The following is a 20,502-nucleotide window of genomic DNA, read 5'->3' on the forward strand; positions in this document are numbered from 1 at the left end:
ATTTACAAAAATAATTGCAAAGATTGAATTATTATTATAAACCGCAGACGATGGCAATAGTTTATGAAAAGTATTCTCAACTTAAGAATTCCTAAACACACTTTTAAGAACATTTTCCTGGCAATACGCATTCAAAAATTCAATTTACATAAAACCATAAATGTCACAAATATATAAATGTGTAGAACCAGGAGGCGAGATAGCACTGAGATTATTACATTGTGCAATGTTTGTCTTCAGCTTGACTATTTCAAACTTTAATTCTTGGCGTCGTTCCTGGTTCCCCATGGCATTTGCCTACTATCTTCTCTAATTTATTGAAATGTATTATAATGCGAGTTGAACTTTCGACGGAAATACATCCCCATCGATTATCCTGTAGCAGGGTAGAAGGAGGCAAAGGAATTATTTCTCTCCTTGGCATTTCGTATTTTAAGTGGCACGAATATGTTTTATCCACACAACTTGACAATATTGGAGTTTCTTACTATATTAATGGAGGACGGGTACATTTGTGCTGTGGTCGTATTGTTCTGTATTCAATGTCAGTTGGAGGAGCCTTTTTCGTATCTTATTGAAGCATAGACGCATAGAATACATAACAATTAATGATGAAGTGTTTTGGTGGTTTAATTACCACTAATAATACGTATTTAACATTAGTTCAAATCTATATATAGATTCTTCCAAATGACACAACCGAGTACATTTTTGTGTATTCTTAGTTTCCGTCTCATGGTATATAATTTGACAAGGTAAAGTAGATTATTAGAGCTGTGAAAATCTATTAATAAAGTTAGTTTCTTTAGGTCTTTAAACTCCGCCATGCTGTGAACATGGTATGCTGGTCCCAAGCCCAGGTAACGGAGGAGGATTTGAGGCAACGTACTCTGTACTATCCACAGTAAAACAAAAAATAAAATGCTGGGATCAGGGAAAGAGATAAATAGAGTATAGTTGGAATTATTCTACTATGCTAAATCCTACCTGACCTCCCTTGGTGACAGGTCCCGCGACAGGCCGATCAAGAAAATTCATACAATGTCGCTACAAACATGATGATCGTATTAAGCCACAAGCCTCAGAGAAATGATAGGGCGTCCACTTCAGTCGACGAGGCAGCACCGCATACACACCACCGACAGGTCGACCTGATGTCGAGAAAGATGCCTTCTGGCAACTTCTCGATGGAAAGACCTATAACGTGCCTGTGGATGACTATATCATCATTGCCGGCGACTTTAATGGCCATGGGAAGAGTAAAACGCAAATCGATTATATCCTCATTTAAACAACGTCACTGATTGCAAAGGCGTTCCCTATGAGACCATCGCACCTCAAAATCGACCGTTGACTGCCGTCCTGTGAATTAGATACTTGGCTTTGTTATGACGATCTTGAAATGAAGGTCCGTGAAAAGAAACGCCTCTATCACAAGTGTCTCGACGATAAAGCACTGGCCAATTGGCAAATTTATAAGAATGCCGACTGGGAAGCAAAGAAAGCGATCACTGTCACCCGAGCGGTCTCTTACGAAGATCTTTACAATAAACTGGATACTCGGGATGGCGAGAGAGATCTGTGTCGACTTGCCAAATGCCGAAATGAACGCATACAGGATATCGAATACTTTCATTACGTTAATGACAAGAACGGTAATTTGCTTACCAACCGTCGAGTGGCGATGAATAGCTTTACGTATTAACGCAACCTGGATGAAGTGGCGTTCTACGGCTGATGTTCTTTGTGATCGACGTATCGACGAACGTCTCAAATCTAAAATTTATCACAATGTCCGCCGTCCTGTCGCTCTCTATGGTTCTGAGTGTTGGTCAACTATAAAAGATAATGAACGGCGTCTTGCGATAATGGAGACGAATATGTTGCGTTGGAGTAGTGGTGTGACACGTTTTGATCACTTCCGAAATGAGGATATCCGCCATCGTTATGGGGTTGCACCGATCGGGGACAAATTGCGAGAGAGGCGTCTTCGATGGTATGGTCACGCATTTCGTGCTAACGAGAATTCACTTACCAAGATTGGTCTGAACATCGAAGTCGATGGTAAACGACCAAAATGCAGGCCGAAACAACGGTAGCAGTATTATCGGAAAACAGTGATCCTGTAATAGCGATGAGCGTTAAATTCGTCCTCTCAATCGAATCGAATCGAATCGATGGTCGTCTAGATATGAAGCAAGGGGAGGAGAGGAATAGAACTCGTCAAGGGAGTGCTGCTATTGATTGAATGAAATTCTGCAGCGAAAAAGTTTTTGTTCAATGAAAAGTACTGATGTCAGCGCCTGGTTCATGCCGTAGAGAAGGGTACATAGATGAACATGATCCACAGTTGGCTTAATTTATCCAAGAGAGAATTGAGCGTCCAGCCGATGGCTCGTTATTTAGAAACAGTCGGAACGTGAAAGATACCTCCAGATGTTACAATGATCAGAGGCCTGTCTTCTAGTTGAGCTTGATTCAAATCCGCTGAGAAAGGTGATACTGTGCTTACGCAATCAAAGTGATGGACTAAACAGGGCTATCAGAGAGGATGGTTGTGCAACCCCAGAAGTGGGGTACATAGATGAACATGATCCACAGTTGGCTTAATTTATCCAAGAGAGAATTGAGCGTCCTGCCGATGGCTCGTTATTTAGAAACAGTCGGAACGTGAAAGATACCTCCAGATGTTACAATGATCAGAGGCCTGTCTTCTAGTTGAGCTTGATTCAAATCCGCTGAGAAAGGTGATACTGTGCTTACGCAATCAAAGTGATGGACTAAACAGGGCTATCAGAGAGGATGGTTGTGCAACCCCAGAAGTGTAGCGCACACATAGCTCCATTCGTCTGGGGATGTGAAGACCTGCATTTTCCGTATATTATTAGCAACATAGGGCTTCTGCTCCATAGAATGCTTTCGAAGCCAGCAAAAAACGATTTGTGCACAGGATGTTCGTTAACTACAGCACTGAATGCATGTTGTAAGAGAGAGAGAGGGAGCTACTTTAGTATGCGCTGCAATGAAGGCGAAATGAATGAGACGTCGCGCTCGTGGATACGAGTGTAGATGACCGCACCATAAGCCTGTATACTTGGGTCAGAAAACCTTGCCTGACCATCGTGGTATGCGCAGTTGGTTGATACCGTCCGTTCCATTGTGAAAAGTATGATAAGCAGCTGGCTTAGACTAGAAAATGCCTCTATTCTAGTCCAAGCCAACTGCCAAGAAAGACTTAATGATGATTTTTCCACGAACAATTATGGATATCACAAAGACCACAGGATCGAAGAACCTGGCCACCTAGTTAAGCACTTCTTGTTTAGTCGGAGGTGATGTTCAAGATAGTAGATCCACTCAAAACAGAAGGTCCTCAGAGGATTCGATCGTAAGTTAAATACCGATGTGGGATAAACGAGGCAGAAATGCCATAGACTGCCTACACCGCTGAATCGATCCACCATTGGAGCAATCTCCTTGGTTACTATTATACATAACACTACATGCTGTGCAACAGAAGTTTCGTTTCTCATTGAATGGCATGGAGTGGAACGGATCCACGACTGAGCCTCATCTGTTTCAGCTCCTCTCGCGATTTAGACAGTTCCGAGTAACATAGTCCGTAGACGTCGAGAGAATGTTCCGGTAAATTTGGGTGGTATCTAACTATCGCGATTACTAGTTTATCATTTGGTGAGAGCATCCGGACGAACTTCTTGAACATTAAGCGACCATTATCTATGAAATGGCTTCAACTCCATACGGCGCGGTCTGAGTCCAGCAGCCGCACGAGATCCTTTTGTTGTTCAACGTCGCCGACTTTTTAATAAGCCTTGACAGCAGGTGGTGATACATATGGCTCATGGCATCGATCGCATCCTTTCAGCATAGAATAATCGACTACGCGAAGTCCAATGAGATTTCAGTGGTGCAGGCAATCTCTGGCGTTTCTTGCTCGTCTACCGATTTGGCTATCGACCAATCTCTGACATCGGTACTTCGCTCATGATAGGATCAGCTTCTATAGAATCACATATGAAATTTCTCAACATAAATCAATTCTTAAACTCTTCAGTTAATGACAATTTTCTGTCTATGGAAAATGTTGTTTGAAGATGTAAAATCCGACTTATCTTTTACATTCATGAGGGATACTCACTACAACGTGAATATAAGAGGCTCGTTAGGTGTTCGAAACGAGACTCCTTTAGAGCGTACTGTGAGGAACTGGAAGGCGAATGAGAGACTTCAAGGCTGCGCAGAGTCTTCAAAAGGGATGAGTCAGCCAAGCTGGATTCTCTTAGAAAATCCGACGGTACTTTCACGAGCTCCAGACTGGACTCAGTACAGATCCTCCTGGAAGTACAGCACCCGGGAGAATGGGTGAGAGAAGTGGTAGGGGGAGAGTTGACGGTTCTTGAAACCCCTTCAACACGCAATCGTTGCAAAGGGAACTGGAACACTGCGAAAGCGGGTGTTACCCATGAAAAGGTGAGAGCTGCCATACTGTCCTTTGAACATTTCAAAGCACCTGGCATGGATGGCATCTATCCGGCAATGCTAAAGGAGGGTATGGAGCATTTAGAGCGACCTCTAAGAAATATTTTTCGAGGATGTCTTGCTCTGGGCTACGTGCCTTCTTCTTGGCAACAGGTTACGGTAGTTTTCATACCGAAACCTGGGAAAGATGACTATTCTAATCCAAAGAACTTCAGACAGATCAGCTTGACTTCTTCTTCTTGCTGAAAGGTTTGGAGAGACTGGTGGAGCATCACATTCGTGGAAACGCACTTAGGTCACACCCACTTAGTGAAAACCAACATGCTTACCAACGTGGAAAGTCCTGTGAGTCTGCTCTTCATTCTTTGGTCACAAAGATAGAGGATGCAACTTTGAATGGTGAGTACGCGATGGGGGTGTTCGTGGCCATTGAAGGGGCTTTTGGCTGTGCACCTTTTCAAAAACTTTGTGATGCCACCAGAGCGTATGGTGTTGATGATGCTTTAATTAAGTGGATCCATGCTATGCTAACGTAAAGATTGTTGTGCGCTGAGGTAGGGGTCGATCGCTACCTGACTACAGAAGCAACGAAGGGCTGCCCCAAGGAGGTGTGCTTTTGCCGCTTCTGTGGAGTATGCTGGTCGACTCACTGCTATGCGAACTGCAAAATTTGCCAATACACGCTCAAGCTTATGCTGATGACGTGGCTGTACTTGCTGTTGATCGGGATCTTGGTACGGTGTGTAGGAATATACAGCGTGCCGTTGATTTGATAGACAGCTGGTGCCTTAGACATGGTTTGTCAGTTAATCCAAATAAAACCACAATGGTTTTATTCACAAAAAGGAGAAAACTGGATGGACTTTGTCTCCCTGAGATGAGGGGTACTACCTTTCAACTCTCCGAAGAAGTGAAATATCTGGGGGTCACTCTAGATAAGAAACTTCTTTGGAACAAACATGTAGAGGTAAAGATGAAATGAGCTCTCACAGCTTATGGGCTGTGCAGACGGACCTTTGCCTCGACATGGGGACTCAGGCCTCATGTGGTAATGTGGATATACGTTGCCATCACTAGGCCGATGTTCGTATATGCATCCGTAGTGTGGTGGGTTAAGGTGAGACAAAAAGGTTTTCACCGTAAACTAGACGCACTGCAAAGAACTGTTTGTCTGGGTATCACTGGTGCCATCAGCACGACATCCGGCGCAGCTCTGAATGCATTAATCAATTTGCAGCCCCTGGATGTATTTATTCAAAGCACTGCAATGAGAGCAACTCATAGGCTAATTCGAGTAGATCTATGGGAAAACAACGGATGTGGGGGGCACAGAGCATTGGAAGAGTTACTGGGAGGACTAAATCCAGTTCTTACAATGCCTTCCGATTCTCATGTCCCCATACATCTGTTTGGTAGAAGATATATAGTTACCCTGAAGCGTAGAGAGGACTGGGAAGACCCAGAGGAATGCGTGGCAGGATATACGGAAGTCTTCTACACCGATGGCTCAAAAGCAGAAGATGGTTCTGGAGCCGGAGTCTACCTCTCGAATAAAAACGAGAAGTGGGCTTTTTCTTTGGGACAATATGCAACGGTTTTTCAAGCCGAAGTTTATGCGATCCTAAGGCTGGCAAACTGGGTGATTGACTAGCGGTTGAAGGGCAGGCGCATCGGAATCTGCAGTGACAGTCAAGCTGCATTGAGGGCATTGAGCAGTCCTTTGATCACCTCGAAAATCGTTCAGGAATGCAGAAACCGTTTGAACTCTATGTCTAGATTCAATACGGTGGAATTACTCTGGGTACCTGGTCACTGTGGCATAGAGGGAAATGAAATCTCGGACGCTTTAGCGAAAGAGGGGTCAATCTCCCCTATGCCGGGACCGGAGCCAGCAATTGGAGTATCAGTAGCATTCACTAAATCTGTTTTCCAGAACTGGGAACAAGTTTCCCATAACGACAGGTGGCAGAGCTTAAATGCTGCTCGACACACCAAACTTTTCCTGCCAGAACCGAACATACGTACCGCAAAGTTTATCCTGTCGAAAAGCAGGAGGACTTGCAGGCGTATTGTGGGCATTCTGAAAGGCCATAATTCACTAGCTGGGCATATGTTCAGAATAGGAATTACCGAAGATGATACGTGTCCCTCCTGTAATGAGGAAGCGGAATCCACGGAGCATTTCCTATGTGAATGCCCCGTCTATGGACGCATCAGACATCAGATCTTTGGTGCCAATGTTCTCCAATTGCGACGGGTAGCATCACATCCACTAACGGAAATCCTGCGATACGTTAACGAATCCGGAATATTCCGTTAGACGGGGGAGGCGAGTACAATGGGCCAACACCGCCTGAGTGCTCAGAAGCCCTAGCTTCTCCCCCACCATACACACACACACACATACACGATATTCACTACCCGGCCTCGGTGATCCTACGCCCATTAGAAACAAAAGATAAGCAGTATTTTCCGCGAGTAAGACATCGCTCGTACACCCCCAACCATCCTGCTATGAAAAATGCATTTGCTACCATACAACATGGGCATTTATGTATATGCTCGGAACAAAGAATGTATAGGAAAAACAAGAAGGGTCATTTCTGGCTCTAAGCAAATTCCTGAATTATAATTGAATAATTGGTTGGTTGTAGGTTTCGGGAAATTTAGGGGTGAGATTGTTTTGCGATGAAAATTTCGAAAGGTAATTAAAAGGATCATTTATAAAGAAAGATTGAAAATGTATTATGTTTGTGCAATATGAAATCGGTATAAGAATTCGGAACTCGAAAATAGTATAAGCGAGATACTAAAGGATGCTGGATACAAGTGAATAGATTTCCTCATTAGCTCGTTGCAAGACTAAGGTGAACGAAATAATCTGCACAGATACTAATAAATGATAAATGATGGTATGTAGTAGTAAAAGGTAAATGCTGGGAATAGTTAACAGTGTTGCACAAGACAATATGAAAACAATTATGAATTATATCCAAACCCATAGATACTACAAGTCGCGTTTCTTACCTTATATCCATAGATCATTGTACAGATCAAATGGAAGACATGTATCTTCGCTAAATATCTAACCATTTAGATTTTAAAATTAGTTTGCGGAACCCATTATGAACATTTAGCACCACAATGAAAGTATTGAAAAAGGATTCGACATAATCTAAAAACACCGGTCTTGTTTTTTCTGAGACAGAATGAAATGTCTCTCTAATTTTCGGCTTTTAGAATATCTCTCCTTATCTTTCAGATAATTTCACGAAAGCTCTCAGCGGACAATGACTTCTGATACCACCATTTTGAATTATCGTGACTCCCTGATAGCTTCCCATCCGATGTTTAGTTCTATTAGAGGATTTCATGAATTCACGATGAATACCTCCCTAACAATATGCGTCAATATACTTCTGAACTATATTTTTTTTCTATCTTTTCTTTCCACTTGCTTTGTCTATAATTCATGCCAATCAATACCCGCCGATATGACGCACCAGTTTCTCACCAACCAAACTAGACAAGGAGGAATACCTGGTTTCACATTCGTTAAACACACTTAGTACCCTTAATTGGACGCAATATTATCGTTTTATTTATATCCAAGGAATAAACAAAGTGTTAACATTAGCTGGGTTTATATGTATGCACGTGTATGTATATGAATACTAGTTGTTTTCGGGGTAAATACCAGACATTATCCTGATATCACTTTGGAATTTAGTGGAAACGACGTAGAACTAGGAATGATAGTTATGGCATTTCAACAATTCTGAGTTGGAGCTGAGGAGCTTGATAGAGTTTCTATTTTTGAGTATAATTTGAAAACAGGCTCTACACAGGAGGATTTTGAACTGGAGTAATTGACTTAATGCAATGATTAATCGATTAAAACAATGGCGATTAATATAATTCCATGATTAGGATTAATTTAATCGAGCTGAAAGATTAATTGATTTGTTGATCGTGTTTAGTTTTAATCATTGATTGATAGTCATTACCCTGTAAACTGAATATTTTGTGAATACATTCAAGTGCAAAGACCCGAGTTATCGCCTTTCAGAAAAATGATCAGTAGATTTTTCAACACGCTATAAAAGATAAATTTAACAAAATATATTCTGTTATATATGAAATGTATTTCAATGTGCTGAAATCTCCAGGAAAAAAACTCCCAAATATTTTAGGGGTAGTCTAACACCTAAATGTATTTTAATTTTTCACTGACCGGAAAATCATTTTTCTGTCAGTGAAAAATTAAAATGGGTGTATTAGACTACGGGCAATAGGATTCAAGCACATTCAAATCTACATATTTTGATTCATATCTAACCAGACATATTTAGGCAAATTTATCTTTCATTGCGTGTTGAAAAATCTACTCATCTTTTTCTGAAAGGCTATAACCCGGACCTAAGGCTTATTTTAACCTCCATGAGTGATTGCATGACTTGCCTGATGTAATTGTTTTTAGTCACTGCACTGCGTTTCCTGATTTCCTCAAAGTCTTTCTACCAAAACAAAAAAAAAATAAATCATTGGTCAACAAAGCGGGATTTATATAGAAATTATCCATACTAGAAATGAACAACTTAACCCTATTCATTTAAACAGCTTTATTGAACCCAAAAATGAGCGAGCATAACCAATTGTATGATAATTTGGCACCCAGTTAACAAATTCCTGGACCTAGCAGGATGCTCCACCCGAACACTAATCTATCCAGCCACAAAGACCTCAAACGTTTAACAGAGAAGAGCGATATATTGATGATCTCTTCTTCATTGTGCCCAAAAGTGTATATCGGGTAAATTAATAGGTTAACCATTGCGTTATTCAATGAGCACATATGGGCAGCTGAGATGGAAATTAGAAGCATCTTAATGACAGACCGTTTCGTCTTGGGTACAGGTTACTCATCAGACGCTGCCTCACCTCTGCGGTTTTTACTTGGATATAATTTGCACTCATGTCGTATTTGTGATTATACATATAGATGCGATTACCACCTGTAGTCAACTTTGGTCACGCTGCTCTCAGGGTGAGGTGAGGTAGCGTCTGGTGAGTTGTCTCTTCCCTAAACGGGCAAGTCTGTCATTCTCTTGGATATTTAGGTATTTATGATAGTTCAAAAAGAGGTGTCCACAAATGAGAGCAAAGAAAGTTTTTTCCAATTGGTTCGGTCTGATATCAACTGCACTTAGGACTCCCTCAATGTAAAAAAAAGAAAATATACGGTTGCCATTAATTCGATGTGAAACGTACCGCGTCAGTCACTAACAGGTCTTGGCAATGTTCTTCACCTCAGGATTTTCCGATGCTTTGAACGATGTAGCTCTAGGACAACCTGCTCCTCAATTTTGAGATTCTCCATTCCTCAATGCTCACTGACACTCCCACCTTTCCATTAATATGTCCACGAGCATTTGGCACGTAGACCGACGAAGTACTTCATTTGATATTGGCTCTATCCATAATACCCCACTAACCCAGTGCAGAGGCGATTTGAGCTGAGAGTTTTTGCTCATCCTCATAAGATCATTAAATGGTTTACGACCACCTGCAAGCTCTTTCGCGACACGGTATACGGTAGTAGTGACATTATTGTTCTATGGGGTTGTTTCCACTTCCTTGATCAAAGCATTGGTCGATTTTTTTTTGCCATGGGGTGCACTCCTTTCCAACTATCATACTTTTCCATGGTAACGGGGTTAAGGCACGCAGCGCTCACGCCTTGTTCCACTCTTCCGTAGTCAGTGAAATCTTGTAACATGCCTTTGGTGTGTGACTAACAACTTCACCTGTGCCAGAAATAGAAACACTTTTATTGGCGGCCGGTGGCCATCAATATTCATGGTAGTCGATCGCATGATGTAAGAATACTGTGTGGAGACCAGTGATATCCAGGCGTTCAGCCACCCCGCGGAATGAAATTTCCACTCAAAAAAGGTAGAAAATTCCAAAACCTAAGCTACCTTCTGTCATAACATCCTGTCTAAAAGCTGAAAATGGGGTTACCATTATATTTAAGCCAAACTCTGTCATGCTGCGTATACAGCATGTTGGTCCCAAGGCTTCTCTGCTACTGCTAACTTGTAGCAAATGGGCTAAGGAACTATTATACATAATAGTAAAATCACTGTGATACGAAAGCTACTGTTTTTTTTTCAATAAAAATTGATCAACAGACAAAAAATCGGCAAACCGGAAGGGATCATTTGATAGGAGGAAAGTTTGAGGGAGCATATCTTACATTATCTTTAGTAGACTTTACGGAGATCAGAGAAAATGATAAACAAAGTTTAAGTGGACACTTAGCTTAGCTGAGATAGCTTTACCATGCTAAATGTTACTTAATCTCACCTGTTTGTTAAGGAGGCTAACAGGACATTGACTTGGCCCCGCAGGTAGGGGGACAAACAACTCGTCCTCATATAAAAACAGCGGCTGAAAAAAACAGACACGAGGCCCCAGATTAGATTGACTTCAGGGCAATAATCTCGTAAACAGAATCCGGGTTATTCTACTGGAACCTGAAACGTCAGGCGATAAAACCCTTACTACAGGTGGACATATACAAAAATAAATAAAGCCGCAGCTCAGGAAACGGAGCTTCCTCAACATGATGTCAAAATATTGCTTGGAGGTTTTAATGCTAAAGCCGGTAATCAGATGATACATCGGGGCCATCGAGGAGCTACAGACTTCATTCATCTAGCAGAAATTGTTACATTCGAGGTCTTTAATCAAATCGACCACCCGCTTAGCCAAAAACCTGAAGTATCCAAGGGATTCCAAGAGATTCATATACTACTCTGGAATATTCTCCCTTATTCCTGTTAGCTTCAACATTCATCATTATTTTAATTTTTTCCACAATTTTAATCACAAATCCCTCAACCTCCTGAAATTCTAAAGTCCATTTAAATATTTTCAATAATAATAAAGAAATTTTCGAATATTCCAAAACTGATTATTAAGGTTTTGTGTGAAACTACGTGCATGGCGTCTTATATCAACAGTGGAGTTGAATATACCAAGGAATATTTTCAATTTTGAGTTATCTATGAATGGGAAAACATGCATATGCAATTTCTCATAAAGAATGAGCACAAAGCCTTTATACCCGAAGCGTCCTGTTTTGCTGTTTTGCTGTTATTTTCACATCGGGTTAATCATGCTGCGTATTATTAAGTGCATTTCTAACGTTTGTTTCTGGCTAAGATGCAATGTTATGTATGCAAATTCAAATTCTGGAATATTTGGTTGTTGATTATCGAGATGCCTGCTCGGTGAATGACAGCTGAACCGGCTTTTGTTCAAGGTGTTGGGGAATGCAGTTTGGTGGTTGAAGAAATGAGCAGACTGAAGGGATTTAGTTTTTATTTGTTGCAACACGGTCTCAGATTGAATTTAAACAAAACTGAATTTTTGACGATCGATCACCATGAAACAGGCACAATCACTGTCAGCGGCAGTTATCTGCCCAGAACTGAGCGATTTAAATACCTCGGGTCAACGCTATCAGCCAATGGAGAACTGCGTTATGAAATTGCTTCATGCATTAACGCAACCTGGATAAAGTGGCGTTCCACAACTGGTGTCCTTTGTGATAGACGTATCAACGAACGTCTCAAATCTAAAATTTACCGCAATGTCGTCCGTCCATTCGCTCTCTATGGTTCTGAGTGTTGGCCGACCATAAAAGACAATGAGCGGCGTCTTGCGGTAATGGAGACAAAGATGCTACGTTGGACTAGTGGCGTCACACGTTTAGATCACATCCGAAATGAGGATATCTGCGATCGTTATGGGGTTGCACCGATCGTGGAAAAGTTGCGAGAGAGGCGTCTTCGATGGTATGGTCACGCAATTCATGCAACCGAGAATTCACTTGCCAAGATTGGTCTGAATATCGAAGTCGATGGTAAACGACCAAAAGACAGACCTAAGCAACGGTGGTTTGATACGCTGGATGGGGATTTGAAAGCCTCGAGATTGCACCCAGATCAGACATTCGATAGAACCAAATGGCGAAGCCGATCACGACGAGCCGACCCCGCTTGTGAACGGGACAAAGGCTGAAGAAAAAGAAGAAGCCGGAGTAGTATAGTCTCTAAGTTTTCAAAATTGGAAATTAAGCTAGTGGAAGTGATTTTTATCTTAAATTTACACTCAATTGAAGCTCTGGTAGTCTTATAGGAAATTAAAAAAGATGAAGTAATTTCTGTCTGAAATTTGGTTTTAAATAAAGTTGAAATAATCTTAAAGTGCTCTAGTGGACATTTTCCGAGCAATTTAAAGAGTTCTGTAGAAAGAGCGTGGACTTTTAGCGCGAAGTATGAAAAGCTGAACTGAAGGAACGCTGAATATTGAGTAACATTATTCTATAGCGGGTTCATTGAATTAACCCACAATGTCATTACACGAAAGGTCCTCTATTTTATGGCCTGCTGGTTGAGGATGGCAAGACATAATGGGCAACCCCAAAAGCCGCGTTTCGTGAATATCTAAGGCAAGAGAAGCATCGATTGAGGACTAGGTCAGCTTCTGTCAACCAACATGGTCCCTGACCATCACCCATTCTAGTTATTAACCATGGGCGACCAGCATATTTGACATCCGAATGTTTCAAGGCGCTAATATAAGCTCCGGATCATTATTTAATGAGAATCACCTATCAATGGCGTATGCCTCACAAATCATGGAAAAAAGTGCTTAGTCCCAAAAAATTTGACGCCGAGGTACTTTGGAATGGATCCATCTCTGGAAAGGAAATATGTATGAATATGCATCCATATCCAAACGAATCCTCAAATATCAATAAAAATTGGGTAAAAATTAAAGATACTATCGAAAATGTTATGTTGTTCGGTTGGTTCGACGATGAATGCACAAAGAGCTCCAAAAAGGGGTTCGAAAACTTCCAAGGCCCTAAAAAAATGGGAGAAAATTTCCCCAAAATTCTCCCAATCCGACGTCAATTGGATGTCTCCTTAGACCATTCAATATTAAACCAAAAAACCCCAAGAAAACAACCAACTCTTTTGGTTTTCTATCAGAACCATTGTCAAGAAAACATCTAGCAAAGAAAAATGACGAAAACATTTTTCAATTTTCATCATTTCCTTAAATATTTACATTGTCTCTATAAATACCAAACAATCTTTCCTACGATGCCATTTTCTATAATAGTTAATTCAATTTAATTTGAAAACAGAAGTTTTTCTCAAAAATTACTGTTGGAACGAAATGATAAATTATGCAATTTATCAACTATTCAAGCTTGAAAATAATTAGGTCAGCTCAGATTTCCAAAGTAATTTTTGTCATGTTGAATGTGCTTAACGAACTTGACAACCAATTGAATAAGGAATGTAGATGCATTGGTAGCTTTTAGTTTACTGTAAATAGATCAAATATCAAGTTGAATTATAGGATTTGCGAATCAGAAGAGAGAAGGGAAGTTGATTGATTGAAGTGATAACGTGGTCTACATCGTTTTTTGCCTTCTTGGAACAACGTTCAATGGTTTCACAGATATACATTAAGGAAGATATAGGGTTGCACAATGGTACAAACTTTAAATGGAAATGGAGGGTTAGATGATGCTTGACTATAATAGAATTCCAAAGGTTTGTGCTCTCTAGTGGTTTACACTACTGAATTTATACATTTTCGGCTGAATCTATAATATTAGTTTGGCTTCCAGATTGCTTTTTAGCTACTATAGAACTCCTATGCTTCGATTATTATTCTAAAGGCTTGTGCGCTGCCAAAATATATGAAGAAAAAGATTCTTTTTAAGGTTTTGTGTAAAACAAAACCGTATTAAAATCGGTTTACTGTTTGTCTGTCTGTCTGTCTGCCACACGCATTTTTCTCGGAGACTGTTATAGCGATTGACACTGGAAAGGTGGGAACTGTGAACACTCAAGCATACAGTGACTTATATCATTCTAGGTCCAATTTAAGCGGGGGTCCCCCCACATGCAAAAGGGAGGTGCCCATTTTTTTCACCAAATATAGTCATGCGGGGTATCAAAAGAAGGGTCTCGGTTAGTACTTTTCGAAGCCGGTTTTAGTTTTGATATTTCTTGGAAAGATGGGGACTGCTAAGGGTCGAAAGTGATCATGATCTTTAACGGTCCCATTCTTAGAAACTACTCAACTGAAAAATCTAAAAAAAATCAAGAAGCTGTCTCTATATGGTGCCTAGGCTTCGAAATATCATCCATACTGATATCTGCTCAAATGAAGTTAATAATAGAACATTTCTATAATTTTTAGTAATCAGCTGGAAAAGCTCCCTTGATCATAGAACCACGAAATTGCTGCATTGTAGGCTATAACATAGAACATGAAAGTTTTGTGGAAATGACACTATTAGGAACAAAGTTATAATAGGTTAAAATTGTCGCATTTCTGCAAATTCAACACTTTGAAAGTCAATATCATGCATGATGACACCTACACGGACGCGAAGTAGAAAACCTAGTATTATATTCCTAGGTAACCACTTCACTGCAAGAAAAAGAATACACATTAGGTTTATTTATAAGCATCGAAGGTGCCTTCAATCATGCTTTATTCATGGCGATTTATGACTCGGCAAGAGAGCATGGAATCGATCCGCAGTTAATCAGTTCGCTATTTTGCATGCTGAAGTCTATTGAGGCAGGATGTCTTGAGCAAGTAGGTCTTAGGACTCGGAGCAAACGTGGAAGCACAATATCCACCGGATTGCTTTGATGATATAGGGCTGGGATAGGTAAAACTTGGGAAAACGCAACCAATCATTTGGAGATTCCCTTGGCACATAAATGATAAATGGCCAAAAGTCTTTTGGGATTACAGACCTAATAATCATCACCGTCGATCATGGAAGATGGATCGGGCGCAGGAATATTCTCGGAAAATCTGATTATGGAAATGGCAGACTGATTCATCAAGTGTCGACAATGGTCAGAGACAATATTTGGCCTGCGGCTATTTACTGTCGAATCTACTCTGAAGGGTAAAATTGCAAGGATTCACGTGGCGGAATGGAACAATTTGAATTCCTGCCGGTAGGTAAAAATCTTTGCGAAAGAATTCGGGGACGTTAAAGCTCCATTTTAGTAGGATTTTTAATCGGACACTGTTCCTGAAACTGCCATATGGAAAAAAGTTAGTGGTCTCGCTTATATGTAGTCAATGTGAGGAGAAGATGGCCCTGCACTCAGACGAAGATACCTTGGTTAGGATTTCTTCAACGAAGAATCTATAAATCTAACTCTGAAAGATGTTCTCAGATGCGCAAATGCTCGCGAATGCCTAACATTGAGTGAATTTTCGAATGGAGTAGGGAATTTAGAATAGGCCTAAGTGCTTGGAGCTACGGCTTTTCCCACTAATCTAAACTAACTAACTAAAGTTTGGATAAAGGGCTCCCATAGAATTCAAGTGTAATTAAGTTTGGTATCGCAAAACTGATCATTGAATAGTGATGATCATGGATGCTAGGTCAGCTTTCAGTAGCATTTGACGCCCACTTAGATCAAAACATTCATTCTTAGTGCATCTTTTGATGACTATTCTAGCCCTACACCAGCCCTGGGAAACTGACCGTGTAGCAGATGTTTATGAGAGCAATATCGTTCGAAAGTAGTATGGAACCCAACTTGAACTTTACAAAATTTAGCTATTTGGATCAACTAGTTTACAATATTAAAAGAAGTCATTTAAAAAAAGGACCATAGAATCATCGTTTTAGATAGCATATTAAAACAAAATCAGTATTTTAGGAGCCAGTTTTTCCCTTCCTCAGTGATTTGTTTCTTTTGAAGAGGGGAAAAACTCATTCCCGAAATACGACAGTCGTTTTTACAAAAAAAAAAAAATATAGCCAACAAAGGAAACTCCTCTTCTTGTTTCGCGTGCTTTATTCCCATCGGGGATCAGTTTTTCACATCCTCAGCAATTCGTTCCTCAGATGAAAGGAAAAACCAATTTCCAAAATACCGTATTTGTTTTAATAAGGAAACTTGTAGCCAAAAAAGAAACCTCTTCTTTTTCTTTTCTCATAAAATGCTGGTTCCAGACATAACTACGAAACAAATCGGGAAACTGGAAGCTATACTATTATTAACTTTATTTGGACAGATATCGATATGAAGAATATATCGGGACCTACGCACGTTATAATGGCATAATGGATTTTTCGGTTAGGTAGGTTCTGAGAATGCGTTCGTGAAAGAGATGATCAAACACCCACCAATGAACAAAAATTGCTATTGGAAGGTCATCCAGAATAATAAGCCAATATGGACGAAAAGAAAGTGTATAAACTTACGGTGGATATGGAGTTGGGCAAGCAGGCTTCCAGTCGTCGATATCAAGGAGGTGTTTAAATCGACCAAATTGCTCCTTAGAACACCCTTAACGAGAGCGCAGAAGGATGTGTCCAAGGGATAACCGTTGGCGTCAAAAGCAGTAGTGGCATCAATCACATCCGAGCGTAAGAGGTTAGGGGAGAGTCCGCAGGATCGGATAGAAGAATGTAGAGCAAAAGTCCGCGAAGGGTCATCCTCCTAATAAAGATAAACACAACGTGCATCGAGCAATAAAACATATGGTGAAAGCCTTCAGCTTTCTATATAACAATTAGCGGAAAGACGCGAGAGAATCAGAGGAGAGCCCTAAAATTAATCCATTAACGCCAACACAATCAACGCAGTTGTGCATAGGCAGAGAAAAAGCAAGGTTCAGGAAAAAAAGACGAAAATCCAGGAAATCAGCAAGTTCAAAAAGACTAAAATGCGTACATCCCACTTTGACAAAAGGGCCCAAAATTTCGGTTGGGGGAAAATAGCGCCTAAAACCCTATCGCCACCAAGGGAGCCGATATGCGATCAAAAACTACGCAACGATTGAACTAAGGTTGGGCAAAAAAGCCTAAAAAGAAGAAGGAGAGAATGAGGATCCGTCACGGACAGTATGCCCGGGTTGGTGAAGGGTGAAGCTGGACCTTGATCTCAAAGATTTAGGGGTAAACGTAATCAGGATTCGGAGGAACCAAAAGGAGGATCTCATGCTGGAGCTGAATAGATCTAAAGAGAGAAATATCTAAGCTTTCCGCAGCCAAGCAAAAAATTCACTTGGGAAAAGTGCTGCCGTGGGTGCCCAAAAGCACGAGAATGCTATACAGTGCAGGAACCTTGATGAGGTCACTTATAAGGCGGAAATCGGCAATGCCTTAGCAGAGCAGCTCAAGCTAAATGGCTTGCAGGGGGCATCCATTGTAAGCCTCAGAAAGGCGTATGGAGGCACACACAGATGGAAACAATCCGGCTACCAGTAGAAGCAGGGTCTAACCTGTTAAATGTCCGATACTTCAAGTGTGGCGAGAGCATTCACAAGTGTGGTTGATCGGTCTAACCGATGCAGACGTTGTGGGAAAACTGGTCACATTACCCGAGAATGTTTGCTGTGCGATAAAAAGGAGGGCCTGGACAGCGGGCATATTAAGGGAAGTAGTAAGTGTTCTGAATTCAAAAGGTCGTCAAATGTAGTGGGAAAATGAAGTTGATTCAAATCAACCTCAATCACTGCAAGGTCCCTCAAGGCCTGCTTCCGCACGAAGCGAATCCTATAGTAACCTCAGTAATTATGTATGGGTAGTCGATCCTGCAGGTGGAGCCATATAGGAATGCATGAGGCAGCCAACAAGTTGGTTTGTATGGGCAAAAATAAACGATATATACGTTTATAGTTGCTATGCTCCTCTAAGCCTGAGTTTGGTTGAACTCGAGGACATGCTGCACAGATTGGTTTTGGACGCAGAGAACCGAAACCGATGACTTCAATGCATGAGCCACAGAATAGCGGATCTCATTGCCGAATGCAAGAGGGTGTTGTCTCTTGGAGGCTTTCGCCCAGTTGGACATCATATTGGCTAACGACAGTAAGGTTAATACCTACTGGAAAGGAGGGTCTGGTTTGGATATAGATATGACTTTTGTTAGTCTTTTACTATGTCCAAAATGTCAGTAAATATTACACCCACAGTGATTACCAGGCAATCATCTTTGACATGAAAAGTAAGCCTTGGAAGTCTGCTCGTCTAAAAATCAGGAAAACGTCAGTTTGGTCTGCGAAAGCAATTGAAGAGCAAACATTCATAGATGTATGGGTGGAACAGGATAATTGCGTCCATTTCACGGAGTGTATCGCACCGGCATGCCATTCATCGATGCCGAGAACGTTATACTTCCCTCAGTAGAAGGCTCAACTGCTGGTGGAATAGTGAATTGTCCAATCTTCGGCTGACGTGTCATTGCGCCAGACGAGGCACCCAGAGAGCAACATGTGGGGGCGGATATTGATTCATGGGGAGGCGCCTGAGAGATTCAAGGGTCAGTCACCTTTAAATGTGACTGTACGTGATGCCGAAAAAAGTACTGGAGATTCCCAGTAGGTGAGAAGATAACAAAGCACTGAGCATTGATGGTATACCAAGTAAAGCACTGAAGCTGGCTGAGGTCTAAGTTATTTGTTGAGTTATTTGAAGCATGCCTGGTGGATGGGATCTGTCCCGAACAATGGAAAAGACAAAGGGTAGTAGTTTTGCCTAAACATGGCAAGCTAAAGAGATTAGATTTTCGTCTACTACTTGTAGTCTAGCCTAAAATTAATATACAAGGTTTAGCTACCTTCAAAATACAATTTTTAGTTTTAAATGTAAATGAATATTTCGGGACCGACCTACGCCCTTTATCAGTACAAATGTCTATTGGAACCTATGGGAAAAATGTTCAAGCGAATAATCTTCAACATATTGCTCCCGGCTAGTCTCGGAGGCTTATCAGACCATCAATTTGGCTTCCTTACGGCCAGATAAACCGTGGACGTGATCAAACCGGTCACTGGCTTAGCTGAAAATTCTATACACGAAAGGGGCGGCATTAGCAAGTATTGTGCAGCGATTACCGTTGGCGTGCCAAATGCGTTCAACTCGGTCAGTTGAAATCTTATAAGGAGGTCTTTAGCGTCAATTGGTGTACCTACCTAGCGGTTATCAATAGCTCCGGTAGGACACAGTGAATGACAAAGAGAGTGAACCCAAAGAATACATTGTCTCCGCGGATGTTCCGCAGCGCTTTGCTCTGGGACCGTTGTTGTGGAACATCATGTATAATGATGTCCTCAGCATCCTAATTGCTAACGAGGTTACAATAGTGGGTTACGCCGCGGTGATTATCTGACGCTATAAAGAAGTGGTTGAAAAACTGCCCTCGCGGAAGATAAAACAGAGCGGTCCTTATCACGAAGCGGCGTAAAGAAATCACTGTTGGCATCAGAATGGGGAGCATATCATCACTTTAGAGTTGGGATGATGATAGATGCAAGGCTGAATTTCAAACAGCACTTACATGTTTGTACTAAAACGTCCAATGTTAGCATGGCCTTGGTAAGCATGATGCCAGATGTTGGGGGCCTGGGATGCGCTCGTGGGTTGCTTATAGCTAGAGTGGTGAGTTCTGTACTACTCTACGTAGTGCCAATTTGGGCAATTGCATTGCATACCATACGCAGACGTAATAATGTCGATTGACGTTTTCGCCGGTAAGGTGAGTGTATCTATGTTGATTTCTAGCATCAAAATGTGGACTCAGAGAACGCATGTCGAGATAAACTATGATCCCACGTAGTTTCTCACGGGAAAAGGCCAATATCGTAAATGCCTAGATAGGTTTAAACTGGACAGTTCATCCAACTGCCCCAGCTTGGGATTCCGGAGGACCCGGAGCATGTTTTTTTCCATTGTCCTAGATATGAAGGGAAGAGTATTGAGAAGCCACTGAAAAGAACCGTAAAATATAATTGGGAAAATGCTTGCATGCGTGGAGAACTGGAATGCAGTTAACGAAACGGGTGGACTCAGTGCAGGTTGTCAGAGGCAGACAAGGTGAGAAAGGAGTGGTTGCGGATGCAATCGATGGGCGAAGGGAGAGA

General features: G+C 41.3%; 1 protein-coding gene across 1 annotated transcript in view; it reads right to left on the reverse strand.

The window, feature by feature from the left end:
• Positions 1–20,502, reverse strand: part of LOC119647676 (cilia- and flagella-associated protein 298) — a 300,430-nt gene that overhangs the window by 45,838 nt on the left and 234,090 nt on the right. The window lies entirely within an intron of this gene.

The sequence above is a fragment of the Hermetia illucens genome, chromosome 2 (genome assembly GCF_905115235.1).
Source record: "Hermetia illucens chromosome 2, iHerIll2.2.curated.20191125, whole genome shotgun sequence".
Taxonomy (NCBI): Eukaryota; Metazoa; Arthropoda; class Insecta; order Diptera; family Stratiomyidae; genus Hermetia; species Hermetia illucens.